Raw genomic sequence first — 17,481 nt, forward strand, 5'->3', positions numbered from 1 at the left:
AGGCCCGAAACGTCTGCCTTCCTGCTCCTCTGATGCTGCTTGGCCTGCTGTGTTCATCCAGCTCTACACCTTGTTATCTCAGTCATATTTAGGATAGTTATAGAAAATAATAAGGATAGGCCATGAATGAAAGTTCTAAGCTTTGAGAAAAGACTAGTTTTACTAAGATAAGATACAATTTGGCCCAGTTGGATCAACAACTTGCAAATAAAACTGTGACAGCTGTGGGAGGTTTCAAGAAGGCAATAGCAAGAATACAGCATAAATATGGTCTGTAAAAACAGTGGGATAAAGGCCAGAAATCCCTTGATGTCAAGGGAAATAAAGGTGAGGATTAAGAAAGAAAAGAACTCTGTGGGAGATACCAAGGGCCCTCAAGAAGTTTAAAAAGTGGAGAAGGAAATTTTAAAAGAAAATCAGGAAAGGAAAGAGAGTGCATGAGAAAGAATTAGCGGGTGGAATGAAGGTAAAACCAAAGGAGCTTTGTAAACATTGAAAAAGAAATAGAATAGCTAGGGAAAAGATTAGGACCCATTAGAGGCCATAAAGGTAATTTGTACATGTGGCCACAGTCCTCAATAAAGTCTTCACAATAGAAAAGGACAACACAAGTATATACATCAGGGTGGAGGACTGTGAAATTTAGAAGAAATGAACACTGAGAGAGGAAGTAGTAACAGATTTAATGGCTTTAAAAGTGGATTAATCTGCAGCCTCAGACGAGATGTATCCCAGGCTTTTGAAGGATGCAAAGGAAGTGATACGAGGAGCCTTGGCAGTAATTTCCAAATCTTCTCTGGCCACAGGTAAAGCTCCAGAGGACTGGGAGACTGCTAATATTGTTCCATTGCTCGAAAATTGAAGGAAGGGATAAACCTGTGTTGTCCATACTTTGGACATTTTGACGAATTCAGACACTTTGCCAAAACGCTCTTGTCAGTAAGATGGACAACAGGATATAGAATTCGGTTTGCGTTTCAACTCAATTTTATTAACAAAATTTTCCTTATTAAAAACACCATGTGAGCATTTCCCAAATTCCCACAATATATACTCTCTATCCAGCTCTATCTGTCTGAAAGGATATTACCCACAATGATCCACATACTTGAGTTGGGATGTTGGAATTTCTTTCTTCTACATGGTAAGGGTGGCTCTTTTCCACAAATGTGGGTCTTGTAGGCCAGGATGGATCTTCTCCTGGGTCTTCTTGGGTTGCCACATGGTCACGCACCACATGTCTTCACTGAGGACGCGGCCTCTATGTGGGTGCTTTTATCCCCCTCACTCCGGAGCTTCTAGAGTGTTCTGTGGCCTTTGAACAATGGAGTCATCAATATGGTTGAAAGCACCCAAAGGCATTATGCCAACACCCTTTGCTGTTGCCATGCTGGGAGGTGTGAAGTGCACAGCCTCAGGCACTGCCTGGAAGTCAAAATGCTTAGAATTCTGATAGAAACTTCTCCAACATACAACCCTCGGGCTGGTTGTAATTAGTTCCCCTGGAACTTTTGTGACCTCTTTGCCCTTGGTTTCCATTGTTCTCTGTAGTCAACAGCTGCTGGTTGCTGTTTAATTTGGTTTGGCTAGTTTTCTGACAGGCCTGATTTCTCTGGCTGTGGGTCAATTTAGAATATCCAATTTTGGGCTGGTGGTTGCTTGACCATATCAGGAAATTACAAGCCTGTCATACTAATCTTGGTGGTGGGAAGCTATTAGAAAGAATTCTGAGGAACAGAATATATCTGCACTTGTAGAGACTTGGATTAATCAGGAATAGTCAGCTTGGACCTATTAATGATGGTTGTTTTTGACAAATTTGATCAAATATTTTGAGGTGTGTCGATGAGGGTAATGAATTTGATGTAGGCTACGTGGACTTTAACATGTTTTCTGATAAAGCTCTGAATAGCAGACTGGAAAAGAAAGTAAGAGCCTGTGGGATCCAAAATAAAATGGCGCATTTGATCCAAAATTAGCCAGAGGCAAGAAGCAAAGGGTTATGGAGACGAATGTTTCTGTGAGTGGAAATGAGTTTCCAGTGGTGTTCCTGGGGCTCATTGTTGGTATACATTAATCATCTGGACTTAAATGTAGGGCCTATGACCAAGAAGTTCGCAGGTGACAAGAAAATTGGGAGAGTGGTAAATCATGAGCAGGATAGTCATAAACTGCAGGAAATTTATCAATGGAATGATCAGGTTGTCACAGCAATCAAAAATAGAATTAAATCTGGAAAGGAATTTCCTTATGAACAGTAGGATGCTGGAAAGTACTGAAGATCTGAAGGACTTGGGTGCACATATCCACAGATTGCTGAAGGTAGTAGGGCAGGTACATAGGTGCTTAAGGAGGCCTGTGAGATACTTGCCTTTATTACCCAAGGCATAGAGAAGAGCAAGGATTTAATGCAAGAACTGTATAAATTGCTAGTTAGGCCACGACTGGAATCCTGGGTATAGTTCTGCTCACCACGTTATAGGAAGGATATGATTGCACTTGAGAGGGTGTAAAGGAGATTTACCACAATGCTGTCTGAGTGCCAGGGTCTGAGCTATGTGGAAATATTGGATTGTTTTCCTAGAGCAGGGAAAGATGAGAGAGAATATGATAGAGGTGTATAAGGTTATGATAGGAAGGCACTTTTTCCATTAATAGATCGGTCAATAACCAGGAGGCATTGATTTAAGGTAAAAGCTAGAAAGCTAAGAGGTTTTTCTATCAGAGAATTGTGGGAGTCTAGATCTCACTGCCTGGAAGAATGGTTGAATCAAAAACTCTTGCAAGATTTAGATATTCACATTTGTTTTCATGGGCCCCAGGACTAAATGGCCAAGAGGTAAAAAAATGGAATGAATGTAGTCAGATCTTCATTGATTGGGATGGACAGTATGGGCAGAATAACTTCCGACTGTGCTGTTAATTTCTTTGCGTCTATGAAAAAGAATAAGATACCAAAAATATTTCAGAATAATTGAAGGAAAAAGTATATATTCCGAATAATTGAAGAAAAAAAACAGAAGAAACGACAAGAAGAGGAACGAGGAAGTCAGAACCGGCAACATTGGAGACAACAAGTAAAGACCGTCATTATGTCTATTTATTAATCCTCTGAAAGTATTCTCCCTCACTTGAAATTCTTCCTTTTCTCAATGAAACCTCAAATCATTCCCTCACTCATCTATTTGAATTTAATACCTTTTCCACTAACTGCTGCAACTCCAATCTGTCCCCCAATTAACTCTGAGTGAACTAAAATTGATCCACCAGTGTATATTTCTTTTGAAGTTACTTCCTGCCTGACTTTGGACACAAATGGAATGGCAAATAGGAACCTCTGCACCAAAACCATTGAGCCACTGAATATTTGTCACTGGGGCAACAGTGAATTCAGGAAGGGGAAGTGATGGTTGTGAGGGTTGGGGTAGGCTAGGCAGTGACTGGCAGACGTCTTTTAATGTGAATCTAAAAGGATCATGCCTGTTCCTCCTGGCTCCACAATCAGGGTTTTAAACTTAGCTTTTTGTGATCAGCCTCCAGCAGTTCCTTTAAGGAAGACTGCTTCTGTGTGCCTTAGAGAACAGACTGCGGCAGAAATGTTGTATGCTGCAATCAAGATCATGAATAAATCCCTGGAGCAGAAGGATTCCTTGAAGTGAACTATGTTGGATACCTTGAAGTGAACTATATTGGATTCCATGAATTCCTGCTGCCAAATACGTATTATTGTTGTGTAGCCATTCCCTGGTTTCTGTTGTCAGGCTAATTTTGTCTTTAGCTTTTAACTTGTTTGACCTCTTCAGCTTTCCTTTGAGCAGTAACTCTTTCCAACATTGTCTTGTCAAATTCTTCATCTACTAACGCTGTTAATATTGCAACAAATTTAGGTCTGACCATTGTTTCATTTTTAGTAGGTGACCCCGAATTACCTTCTTTTTCAAACAGCTTCCATTACAGGACTCTTCCTGCAAATTAATCCAATCCCCACAGTTCTGCTTCTGTATTTCCTGAAGACTGGGGAAAAATTGGCTATATTTGTCAAATCTCTAACTTTATTTATTTGATCATTTTTTAAAAAATGACACAAAAGTACCTTCTGTGGCATTGCTAAAGAGATTATGCAGTTGCAATGGGCCAGTGCTGGTTATGGGAGTAGAAAAGGTAAATGGAAAGGAGTTGGAAAGAAGAAACTGAGATAAAAGAAACAAAGATTGCAAAATTGCCAGCTGTGAAGGGCCGGAACTTTTGGGAACACCTGTTTACCTTCTAGCATAAAGATGGAGCAGACTTTTGAACATTAATTGGTTAATTATAGTTGGATGTGTCCAGGCAAAGAACAACTTCAACATGGATGATTTTTCTTTTCACGATTCCTTCTGTTGCAATTACATCCTCCTAACAATAATTCACAGCAGCAACTTCTCTGGCAAATAATGAAGCCATTTGAAGTTCGATTGGAGTCAATAAGAGGAGTCACAATCTTAACCTTACTTGTTGTTAATGGTCTGGATTTTGCATTGGTGATGACAATTAAACAATCAAAATTTCTCTACTTAAACTGACAATGACTTAATGAGTCCGCACAAATGCAAAATAACGCAAAAATGCAGAATTGCTGTAGTGACAAAGACTGGCTGTTGAAGTAGCCCAAAAGTCAATGCCTAGGTTATTGTGAATTTGTGAAAACTTTCACTTAGTTGGCCATCCTGTATCATCCGTTGAATGAGAATTTTTTATACTGTGTATCACATTCATATTGTTGACAACCCTCACTAGTCTGGTAAAACTAATTTTATATTTGTAGTACGTTACATTTTTCTTGTACAATGGCTCAAAATTTCAAATAATATTAAAATACTACTTATTGATATTTCAATTTCTTTCTAAACCCAATTGAAATAATTTATTTTGCCATCTGAACGTTTAAGTTATAAATGAGGGGTAATCAGTGCTTTTAATTTCCTGGTTTGCTGTGCGCAGGATTGTTTCAATAGTTTGGTGATGTGCTTGCTGACATCACTTCTGCTGTATGCCTGGAGATCCTCTTGACTTGACATTGCAATCTGAACTGCCATTGGAAAAAGTATGTTTTTCTTAGGAATTTTGCTCTTTGCTCTTGTTTTATCATGTTTGCCTTCTGCCAAGACTGCTAAGTAACACCACAAAGTATCCTTATTTGTTGGGTTATCTTAGGTTGCATAACAAGACGGTTATGACAAAGGCAGTTATGGCAAGGACAGATAAAATTTATCAGGACTGACAGGCCTTAGATAGTTACTTGTTGGGACCACAAAAAACTTACACTATAATGAGTCTACATTTTACCATCAATTACTGCATCCTCCAACAAGTCATGTCCGTTAGAACAAAATTATTTCTGTATTTCAAATTATGTAAAATAATTGCAATGATCAAGACAGTAAAGGGCATGAGGTTTCAATGTTGGTGTTCGATATACAGGCTTCTGACAGATACACAGCAATGTGTATGAAAGGAAAATGTTCAACAACTATGATCACAATAAATTTATACCAAAGGAAACCTATGTAATACAATTGTTTTGCAAAATAAATTATATTATATCAAATTTTGTAATCTGAAATCTACTTTAATACAAAGGGACATTTATATAGTTTCATTCTTATGTCGAAGTATGTTAATCTATATATTTTGCAATAAAAACTTCACTATCCTACAACAAATTATGTAAAGGCTTCTTTAATATGTATTCACTGAAATGATGGTTTGTTTTTATGAAATCTATTCAGCAAGCGCTCTTACTTTCTGGTTAGATATTCCCCTTAATACAAAGATACTGAAGCAATCCAAATTTAGAAGACCTGGACAATATTCAGCTTTGGACTGACAAGTGGCAAGTAACATTCATGTCACACAAGTGTCAGGATTATCTCGAACAAGAAAGAGTCAAAACATCATGCCTTGACATTCAATGATATTACCATTGCTGAATCACCACCATCAACATGTTGAGGGTGACTATTGACCAGAAATTGAAATGGATCAGCTGGGAGAGATTCCTGGTTCTTAACAGGCACATGAACAGTCTTTGTAATCCAATGTGCCATGTCCTGCTCCCAAACACTGCATTTGATTCCAATATGGTGTGTGATACAGGAGTCTCTCAGTGTCGGGGGACATGAATCTCTCTCATGTACAATCTCACTATCTCTCTCTCTCGTACACAATGTCTCTTTCTCTCTATGTGCACAATCTCACTCTCGCTCATGCACAATCTCACTCTCTCTCTCATGTACACTCTCACTATCGTACACATTCTCTCTCTTGTACATAAATCTCACTCTCTCATGTACAACCTCTCTCTCATGTACACAATCTCACTGTCTCTTTCTCTCCCATGCACAATTTTTCTCTCTGTCATGCTTAATCTCTCTCTCTCATGCACAATCTCACTATCTGTCTCTCTCTCTCTCTGTCTCTGTCTCATGCACGATCTAGATTTTGTTTTTTGCCTATAGGGATCAAGGGATATGGAAGGAGGGTGGGATTAGGGTTTGATCAGTCATGATCGTATTGAATGGAAAAGCAGGCTCAGGGGCCGAATGGCTTACTCCTGCTTCTATCTTTTATGTTTCTGTGCAATGTCCCCAGGTTCACTGACAAGACACACGTAGGGTGGGAGAGAAAGCTCGGGGGATGGACAAAGAGGCTGAAAACAGATATGGATATGTTTACTGAGTGGGCAAGCAATTGGTGAATGCAATATAATGTGGAGAAATGTCCATTTGAGGGAGAGATTTATAAAATATCTCAGTGACATATTAAAATCCCCATTCCCTGCCCAGTCCACACTTCCAGACCCAATGAGGGCAGTTTATCCCTGAAGGAGGGCATTTTCTGACTGCATATTATAACATTGCAGCATGAAGGTATTGAGTATAACGTAGTTTGCTACATCCCATCGTATCATCCACTTGACTGTCTGTATCATGTGAATTATACTTAAAACATTGGCAGATAGAATATAATGTGGTGAAATGTGATTCGCTTTTGTAGGAAGAAGTGAAAAAAATACAGAATATTTGGGTTTAAAATGGTGAGAAATTATTGAATATTATTGTCCTGGGGTTAGGGTGTTCTTATACACAAACATCCAGGAAATTAACATGATGGCAGAGCCAACAGATACGAGGACAATTGGTTTGTGTGTGGAATGAACTGCCAGAGGAAGTGGTAGATGCAACTACAGCTGCAATATTTAAAATAAGACCACAAGACATAGGAGCAGAAATTAGGCCATTCAGCCCATCGAGTCTGCTCTGCCATTCAATCATGGCTGATAAGTTCCTCAACCCCATTCTCCTGCTTTCTCTCTGTAACCCTTGATCCCGTTGATAATCAAGAACCTATCTATCTCAGTCTTAAATGTACTTAATGACCTGGCCTCCACAGCCTTCTGTGGCAGTGAATTCCATAGATTCACCACTCTCTGGCTGAAGTAGTTTCTCCTTATCTCCATTCTAAAAGGTCTTCCCTTTACTCTAAGACTGTGCCCTCGGGTCGTAGCCAAATACATTTGAGCATATACATGTACAGGAAATGTTTAGAGGGATATGGGCCAAATGCAGGCAAATGGTACGAGTTTTGTTTGGAAAACTTGGCTGCATGGACAAGTTGGACCAAAGGGTCTGTTTCCGTGCTGTATGACTCTGTATACTATTATTGCAAGAGCAGATCAGAGGCAAGGAATCTTGCAGTGAGTAGCTTGCATCCTGACTACCCAAAGCATGTTCTCCAACTACAAGGTACAAGTCAGGAGTGCAATCAAATATTCCCCAGTTGCCTGGATGAGTGCAGCTCCAACATCACGAGAAGCTTCTGTTGACAAAGCAATCCACTTGATTGGCACCTTATCTTCAAACATTCACTCCCTCCACCACTGATGCTCAATAGCAACTGTACATTTTATGCACTAGACATATTGCAGAAATTTGCCAACGCTCCTTAGACAGCACCTTCCAAATCGACCATCACTACCATCTAAAAGAACAAGGGCAGCAGATATTTGGGGATACCACCGCCTTCAATTTCCCCACCAAGCCCTTCACCATCCTGACTTGGAACTATACCACCATTCCTTCACTGTCGCTGGGTAAAAATCCTGGAACTCTTTCCCTAACAGCATTGTGGGTGTATCTACACCAATTGATTGCAATAGTGCAAGACAGTTTGCCAGCAATTTCTCAAAGGCAGCTAGGGATGGCTGATAAATGCTGGCCCCAGCCAGCAACACCCAAATCCCATGAATGAATTTTTTAAAAATCGGAAATCAAAATTGAAAAGTTTACATTTTCTTTATTCCTTATAACCACTTCCACTGTTGAAAGAATGAAAATAGATAAGCTTGCTTAAATGACAATGCAATATCTTAATATAAATTTTGATACAGCATCAATCAAAAGAACAATTACACTGAATGCCATTAAATGAGTGATGCAGGAATGAAACTACGCAACTAAATGGAGACTATAAAAACAATGGTAACTATTTGATGCATTATCAACAAACTCCCAGTGAAACAAAGATTCTTAGATTGGACTGATGCAATGTTACCACTAGATGACACTATAAGATTCAATATAAAACAGATACATATCCTGTGTATACAAAACAATCAATTAGTTTACAATTAGACTCTTAAAAGCCATTGTAATGACTGCAAAGTATTTGAATTCTGAATGACAATAAATATAAAAATGTATATAGTAGTGTGATGATATTATGGCTTTAAGAGGTGTATTTTGTCATGGTTTTTTTAAATGAAGAAAAATTGAGACAGAGGTACCAAGCAGTCTGCTTCAAAGCCAATAAAGTAAACAGCTTGTGAGGCCTTGGATTTTTTTTAAAAGTTGGAACAATAGAAGCAGCCTGAATGGTAGGGTCAAGCTCTCACAGAACCAGGATTTCTTTTAGTTTTAGCCTTCAGCAGCAGTTGCTGGGGTGTTGAAGCTGAATATGGAAGCTCTTATTCCTCTGTCTGTTACAGCTAAAAGCTGGAGTCCTCTTCCTGCTGCTAAAATTGCATATGAGACAATATATTTTACTGAAATTACTTTTGCTAAGGGTGTGTTATGGGATGTCACTATATTGGAACAGTTAATTAGTAGTAGTTAATATATATATTATTTTGTTAAGCATTTCGATAGAGTTACAGTTAAACAAATTCTTTTATTTCATTTTTATTTTGTCTGTATTTTAATTATATTGTGGGAATAAAGTGTATTTTGTTTCAAGCCTGGTAGTTAGACCAATCAAATTGCATCCAGAACACAATGCCTCATGCTTACCGTTAAAATAAGAAAATAGTTTGGGTCCAGACTATCTTCTTAATATATTCTGAGAAGGTTTGGTCTGGTCCATAACAAGAAGTACTTGATTAAAGTTTAAATCTAAATCCTTCGATGTCATTAAAATTCCTTATACTTGGAATGATTCTTGAGAATCCTTTCTGTACCCTATCTAATGGCTCCACAGCTTTCCTGAAATGTGCTGTCCAAAACCAGACACAATACTCCAGTTGAGGTTCTACCAACATTTTCTACAGGTAAAGTGTAACTTTCTTGCATTGTACTCAATGTCTGTATTGATAAAGCCTATGATATCGTATACTTTATTAGTCAGTCTCTCATGCTGCTCTACTACCTTCAATGACTTATGCACATATACACGCAGTTCCCTCCATTCCTGTGGTCCCTTTGAAATCATATTGACATAAACGCATGACAAAACTACATATTCTTTATTCACATTTACTCAAACGATGCGTCAGCCACAACATGCAATTGATTCGCCATCTTCCTCAGCACTCCATGTTCTGCATTCGCCATTCCATTTGCAACTCAAATTCATGATAAAAGCTCCTTTATAACAACTCACATTTACACAGCATGTGCTTTGTAATAAAGCAAAACTTGAGATTGAATCAGACAATGAGCTGTATGTTTAGATGGCCAAGAGCTTAATCACAGAGGTAGTTATTAATGAGTGGTTAAAAGGAAGAGACTGAAGTGGAACATGCCAAAACATCTTTCAAAACATCGATGACTTTCTCTGTGGTAGCTGTAATCGCTCTTCCATCGACCCCAATACAGCTTTATTCATCATTGCAGCAAATGATTTCCAACGACCAATTAATTGTCTATTTGGTTATGTATTGTATAGGGATGGAAGTTTGAATAGGTTACATGCGTAACAAAAGTCTGCCAAGAGTAATGGGATCAGAAAGTATGACAAGGTAACAATTCCTAATGGGTTGCAGATTCATGAAAGGGAGAGTGGCTATGAGGATGGAAAGTGAAAAAATGGTTTGCAATGACACAGCAGGGCACATGGAAAACGCTGCCTCCTTTGATGCTGAGATTTGGAGGTCTCGCTATGTAAAGTGAACCAAAGCTGGATGGCTTTTAGGTTGAAAATGAGAATTTCATATAAAACATAGACGAAATCTACAATGTGAAAGTCAGTGTGGTCAGCCAGTGACCATAACATAGTCTGGTGAAAATGCGTACTTTCTGAGTTTCCAGGTAATCTATTAGACTGTCTGGGAACTTCATTAACTTATTTTTTAAACTTTAAGAAATGCAGACATTCTTGTTCAATCATTAAAGATCACACAGATATCAAAGATGTTGGTTGGACTCTCAGATTTTGAAAGAGAGAAAAAATTGAATCTGTTTAATCCTATTCTAAGGGTAGTGAATGAATGAGAAATGGCTTCCACTAGATAAGTGCATTGACACAAGTGCTACGTATGACCAACTGAAATTAGAGGCCAAATAACATACAGAAATTTAAATATAATTTCTTTATATAAATTTGAAAAAAGGTGATTTGTCCTTTTTTTGTAGAGATTTGCATTTACCAAGTCTATGCACTGTTGACCTTATTGAAAACAGAACTAACATAAAATCAGGTCATTGTTTTATTTTAAATTATAAATTGTACTTAAGTTTGTGAATATTCATGGTAATAACCAGTCCAGATCCTTAAATAAACTCCAAGATATGTATATTTCTACATGGGATGGTTCAAACAGCTTCGCAATATTCAATTTTGAAATCCATTGTTTCCTTTAAGACAATGCTTTGTGAAAACTAAGTAACTTGTAACTTGAATTTATAAGTGGGTAGTCAGGGGACAGGCCGTTTGCCATATTTAAGAATCTTCCCCCCTCGTTTTCAAACTAACAACTGGGGCAGCATTAAATTTACCTTTTTGGATGCTGTTATACTTGCTGCATTTTTCCAGCATCCTCTGTTTTTATTAAAGGTAGTTATTGAAATAACTCCATAGAATTCAGTATCCCATCAGTGAGACACTATTACACGTGGAAAGTCATCAACACTGATCTAATTCCCTCAGAGACAACTCTCAGATTAAACAGGATGTCTGATGCCCCTGTTTTTATCTGTCAGCCAGGGCTCTCTGGACCACATTAACAACCCCAATCAAGGAACTCATATTCTATGAGGTCCACCTGGCTGATCTCATTTCAATCACTACATCCTTCCCCCTCTGTGTCGGAGGACAAAGGCCGGTTCATTTTTTTGTAGCTCTTCCTGAAATGTTTTAGTACTGGGTCAGGTTCCTCCAACTCTGCCTCGGATACGGGTGGCACATAACACACAGTAGCTCACCTCTTGTGCCCATGGTATCGCAGCAAGAATTCATTCTCTTCTTCAGGCGGCGAATGCATCAAGACGGCAACACCCGCCATGTTCATCTCAGATTCCGAGGTATCTTCAACGCTCAATGGACAGGGAGAACTAACAGATACTGGAAAAGTTGGAAAGGCTTTCGAGGAGCCGGGCACATTTTGCATCCGCACTGTTTGCGAGTTTGCAGCTTTCATATGATCCACTTGCTTGTTCAGGGCCGTCACACCTAACTGAACTTTATACGTCACTGGACCTGACCTCACGGCAACCATGCATCTTATCCATGCAGGGCCATTCCTGTGGTTCCTCCACCAAATTTCAACCCCTGAAGTAAACTGTTTCTCTCATTTAGTAGAGTCTTACATCCCACATTGGCATTCCTGATGCCATTTCACCTTTCCCCTACCTATCTGGGAAGATTGAATTTAACCTCATTAGCAACTCTGCTGGAGCTATCCTTGTAGGATCGTCCTATAATCAAATAGGAACTGGGAGAGTTTGGTACCTAGTGAAGCTGTAGGCTGTTCCTTTAAGCCTGCCTTCAAAATTTGCATTGCTGTTTCTGGCAGATCATTGGATGATTGATGGAATGAGCTGTCCTTTTACGTCAAATGCTATTCAACTTTAGGAACTACTCAAATTCCTTGCTGGTAAATGATGTCCCATTATCTGTGACCAACAATTCTGGGAACCTGCATATTGCAAACAATGCATGCAGTTTTTCTATTGTTGTCCCTGTGTTTGACGAATAAACTATATGCATGTCTAACCACTTTGAGTTGGCATCCACAACGATTAAGAACATTGAACCCATGAAAGGACCTGCACAGTCGATGTGTAACTGAGTGCAGGGTTTACCAGCCATTCCCACAAATGTGGGGGAGCTGGTGGCAGTATGTTTTGTCCTTGTTGGCACTCTGGGCACTGCCCCACTAATGCAGTCTAGTCTGCATTCAATCCTGGCCACCAGACATAACTTCTCACCGCAATCTTCACTTTGGAAATTCCTGGATGACTCTGGTGGAGTTCAGCCAGTATCTGGTGGTGATGTTTGCTTGGGACAATTACTCTTGCTTCCAATAATAATATGCCATCCTCTGCTGTGATCTGGTCTCCCCAGGCCCAAAAAGGTTTCAGTTCTGATATCCCCCATCACCATCAACTGTTTCAGTTTTGCCAAGAACTGATCTTTGTGCATCCAAAGTCTGATATTGTCAGCTGTTACTGGAAGTGTGTCCAGAAAATTTAAAACCATTTCAGACTCTTCCTGTGGCAGTACCACTGGTGTAACTGCCAGTGGGAGGCGACTCACTGCATCTGCATTTGCTACTCGGCCTTTCAGATGCTGTTCCAACTTATAATTATACATACTTAGTATTAGAGCCCACTGCTGAATTCAACCTGAAACTATGAGCAGCTCTGCCTTGCTCTTGTTAAGTAGGCCTAGCAGGGGTTTGTTGTCTGTTATGATTAGAAATTTACGTCCGTAAAGTTATTGGTGCAACTTCCTGACTCCAAATGTGACCACCAAGCTATACTTCTCCATATGGGAAATTTATGCTCTGCATTACTTTTTATCTTTTTTTATATTTGTTCCTGGGATGTGGACATCACTCATAGCAATTATGGCCCATCCCCAATTGCCCAGAGTTGAGAGTCAACCACATTGCTGTGGATCTGGAGTCGAGTGTATGCCAGACCAGGTAAAGATGGCAGATTTCCTTCCCTAAAGGACAACCAGATGAGTTTCTCTGACAATTGACAATGGGTTCATGATCATCATTAGACTCCCAATTCCAGATTTTGTTTGAATCCATATTCCACCATCTGGCACAGTGGGATTCAAACCCAAGACCCCAGAACATTACCTGGGTCTCTGGATTTATAGTCAGGCGATAATACCACAAGGCCACCATCTCCCCATTTCTGCATTAGCAAAAGTCCTGGATGCATATGCTATTGGGCATTCCTCTCCATTGGGCCACCTATGAACTAATAGCACCCCGATACAGTACAGGGAGGAATCACATGTCAATACCAGATCTTGCTTGGCATCATAGTGTGCCAACATCTGAAGGATGAGAGCTGTTTCTTCACTTGCCTGAAAGATATGGCTTGGCTACACAACCATTTCCAAGGCTGACCCTTTTTCAAGAGTTGATGCAAAGGTGCCAGAATGGAGACCAGGCTATGTATGAATTTTCCATAATAATTCACTAGTCCAGGGAAAGACCTAAGCTCTGGGACAGACTTAGGAGCCAGGGCACCTGTGATTGCCCTCACTTTATCTTCCAACAGGTGTAATCTGTCTTGTCAACTTGTAGCACTCAAGTCTCTTGGGGTCCCTGGAACACAATTTTTTCCCTTGTAAGTCATATGCCTGCGTATTAGAAACATCTAAGGATCTATGTCCAAGTTCGCTAAGTGCTCCTTACTGGTCTTCCCTGTCATTAGCACATCACCTAGATAAATGGTGTCCTGAGGTAGACATTGTAAAATGTTTTACATCATCTACAGAAAAATTGCAGAGGCTGACAATTCCCCAGATGGCAGCATTGTATATAGGTACAAATCCTTATGGGTACTAATTGTAAGATGAATGACACTGTGCGTGCCTTGCAGAATCATGGAATTGCTTCCTGGTGGCCTTGGTTCCTTTGACAGTCCCTAGACCTTCCCAAAAAACTTCCAGGCATTTAATTAGGACTTCACTAAGGAAGCCATTTTCTAATCAAAAAGTGTTGAGTGAATCTAGGTGAGTCTTTCTCAATCAATTTCGCCCCAACAAGCCTTTTACTACGATCGGTGTTAACTGAACCAGCTGCTTCCCATAAGAGACCGGAACTGAAGTTGTAACTTTAATCTGTAACGATTCCCTGGTATAAGCTCTCAGTCTAGTCAAGGTATTGCACAAACTTAAGGGTTAGAGTCCAGAGTGAATTTTATTAAGGACTGGTTCTGTGATCAATGAAATGGCCTTGCTGGTATCGACCTCCATTAAAACCAGGTGACCATTTAACCAGATGCTTATTTTGATTGGTTCTGATCTGGATTTTGCTAAGTAGCTTAACTGTTCCAAATCAGATGTAGATGGACTTTCCAGGGTATGCACTCTCCTGAATACTGGCCTGTGAGTTATCTTACTTGATTTAGGTCTAGTGGAGTCTTTTGCTGTCTCAAGTCTGCGTACCAGCAGCAACTACAATGACTTGCTGGTCCGAATCCTGAAGAAAATTTTAATTATCTGGCCAAGGCTTGGCTTTGTTTTAGGGTTTTGCTGCCTGCTGACCCAGAGTCCCACTGTTCAGGATATGCCCTAAATAATTGCCTTCACCCAGGTGGTGTTCCCCAAGCTCAGTTTGACTGGTGAGGGTGTCCACTTCCATTGGAATATCCTGCAACTCACATGCTCCACTTGCCGCATTTTCAATGACAAAGCCAGTTGTAGTGCCTGTTTGAAGTCCAGCTGAGCTTCAGCTAATAGGTGCTTTTGCATGGTCACAGATTTAATCCCACTCTCATCACCACTGAAATAACTCCACAGAGGTTGATATCTGTCACCAAGTCACCCTTTATTCACACGTAATCCAGCTCCCTTAGAGCCTGCTCTCAGAGTGCGCAGGATGTCTGACACTCCTGCTTTTATCTTCCAGCCACCGGTCCCTGATTGAACCAGGTTAACAGCCCAATCAGGGAATTCATATTTTGTGAGGTCCACCTGGTTTACCTCATTACAATCCTACAGTTATAAGTTTGGGTTGTTGAAGAGTGAGTTTGTCAATAGGGAATGGTCCCTCTGGAAGATAGAGGGAGATGAAAAGACTTTCCTGATAATGGCGTAATGAATGAATATCCAAATAGGATCTTTTAGGGACAGAGACTGTTGGTTAAAAATGGTAGATGATGGAGTCGAGAAGAGAAGCTCTGTCATTGTTGGAGATCAGAGGCAAGGGATAATCCTTTTATTGGTGTCTTGAGGGCAGTAATAACATAGATTCCCATGGAAATGCAATTGTATGTGTGTGTGTGGTGTAAGAGTGGGAGGCAAAGATCTGAAGAAGAGATAAATTTGTAACTATCGGTGAAATAATGGTTTTAAGTTGAACAATAGGTCTATACCTGAAGAGGTATTGAAAGAGGATGCAGATATTTAGTTCCAGCCTAATAAAATATCCTTGTATCATACAACAAAGACATTTTACATCAGAAGATTTGGGATTAGTTTAAGGATTGTAACTGAGAGAACTAAGCACTAACAGTGCGGAGGGAGATAGATTAGAGAAAGCAAGATGACTGGTACTTTTTTTGAGCCATAAGATTGCAATTTTCCAATTAACACATCTGGATTCCCATCAACATGATGCAATATGGGAATCGAAAGGGTCATTTCCTGCTTGTTAAATGCTAAATTATGGTTCTCGCGGTTGGATCCTGATTGGATACTTTAAAGTTTCAACAAGCTGAAGTCATGCTGCTGCTGATTGGAAAATATGATTTATTCCAGTGTGTGGGAAGGACAATTGAGCTGTGTGCGTGCCAACCAACTGCATGGAGAATTCTAGTGCCTGAATTTGGTATATCATCTGTTGTATTTTGTTATCATTCTAATGAGCGCCAGAATGCTATGCTAATCATCCTGAAATGTCAACAATGGCAGTGCAAGTTATACTGCAATCACAGTAATTACATGACAGATGTAGTACATGATTTCTGAAGAATTCTATGTGTCAAGTTTACTTGGTTTTATATTTATTCTATTCCTTCGTAAATGCCAAGTAACTTTTCAGGACATCACATCTTAGTGCTAAAATAAGTCTAATGCCATTGGAATGTTTCCTGAATGGGGTGAGTAGGTTCTGTGTTAATACTGACAAAGTGTATGAAACTGTCTTAACTGCTATCTTTCTTTGTAGTGAACCAAGCAATGGTATGTGCGAGGCCTCAGAAAGGGAGTCTCTAAGGGGGTTAGGGACATGATACCCTGAAAACATTGAACAAATGAGAGATTGAAGCAAATGTCCTTCTGTATTTCAAGCAGATACTTAATGAGTCCCCCCTGGGGAAGGGGGACTGTGGAAGAAAGTATGTGGGGCACTCTGGTTGGGTTTATATATGTTATTGGAACAGAAATCTTACTTGGACTAAGGGCTTAAAGCTATTTTTAACTACGTGTTCCATTTAACTGAATGTTATATGCAAAACTTAAATGGACATAAATTGTGAAGATCCGAACAAAATGTTCCACAAGTTGTTTCTAGGCTGTTTAATACAGGATTTCGATTGTGCTACGTTTCAGAATTGTTTCAATTATACCAACATTAAGAAAGCATACATTTTTGATTGTATTTGTTCATTAAATACTAGTTAAGCTTAACTGAAGGGCATATAAGGAAGTAATGGTAAATGGGCAAGACACAATATACTTTGACAAAGCTTATAACTTTTATGCGCATGTCCTGTGTCTAGGAATCTCAATTTTGGATAAAATATCCAAGAAACAGAAAGAGAATGCATCCTGATTTTTGTTTTTGGGGCATGAGTGTGGGGCCTACAAGTCAAGCAGTCAGCATGAGTCTCAGGACTTCTATAATGTCATCACAAGTTTAACATTGGGACAAATATCTCTGCAAAGAAGGCTTAAGCCATTGTGCGGGTAAACTACACCTTGTTATGCAACACAAGTGTCTCTTCATGTTTCGAATCTCTTCTGCTCTATCCTGCACCTCTATTAATTTGTCTGGCCCTTAGACAGAGCATAGCAACAAGGATAGGGCTCTTGTGGAGC

The 17,481-nt window shown here is 39.6% G+C and overlaps 1 protein-coding gene across 2 annotated transcripts in view; it reads left to right on the plus strand.

Moving 5' to 3' along the window:
- Positions 1-17,481, plus strand: part of LOC125485746 (cAMP-dependent protein kinase type II-beta regulatory subunit-like) — a 75,181-nt gene that overhangs the window by 43,206 nt on the left and 14,494 nt on the right. Inside the window, exon 2 of one of the 2 annotated variants that reach the window (XM_048610043.1) lies at positions 9,514-9,583. The gene's annotated coding sequence lies outside the window, so the exon portion shown is untranslated. Of the gene's footprint in view, positions 1-9,513; positions 9,584-16,434; positions 16,542-17,481 lie in introns of those variants that run through there. The other variant, XM_048610044.1, reaches the window with a different exon arrangement.

Source organism: Rhincodon typus, chromosome 22, assembly GCF_021869965.1.
Source record: "Rhincodon typus isolate 14 chromosome 22, sRhiTyp1.1, whole genome shotgun sequence".
NCBI classification, from domain to species: Eukaryota; Metazoa; Chordata; class Chondrichthyes; order Orectolobiformes; family Rhincodontidae; genus Rhincodon; species Rhincodon typus.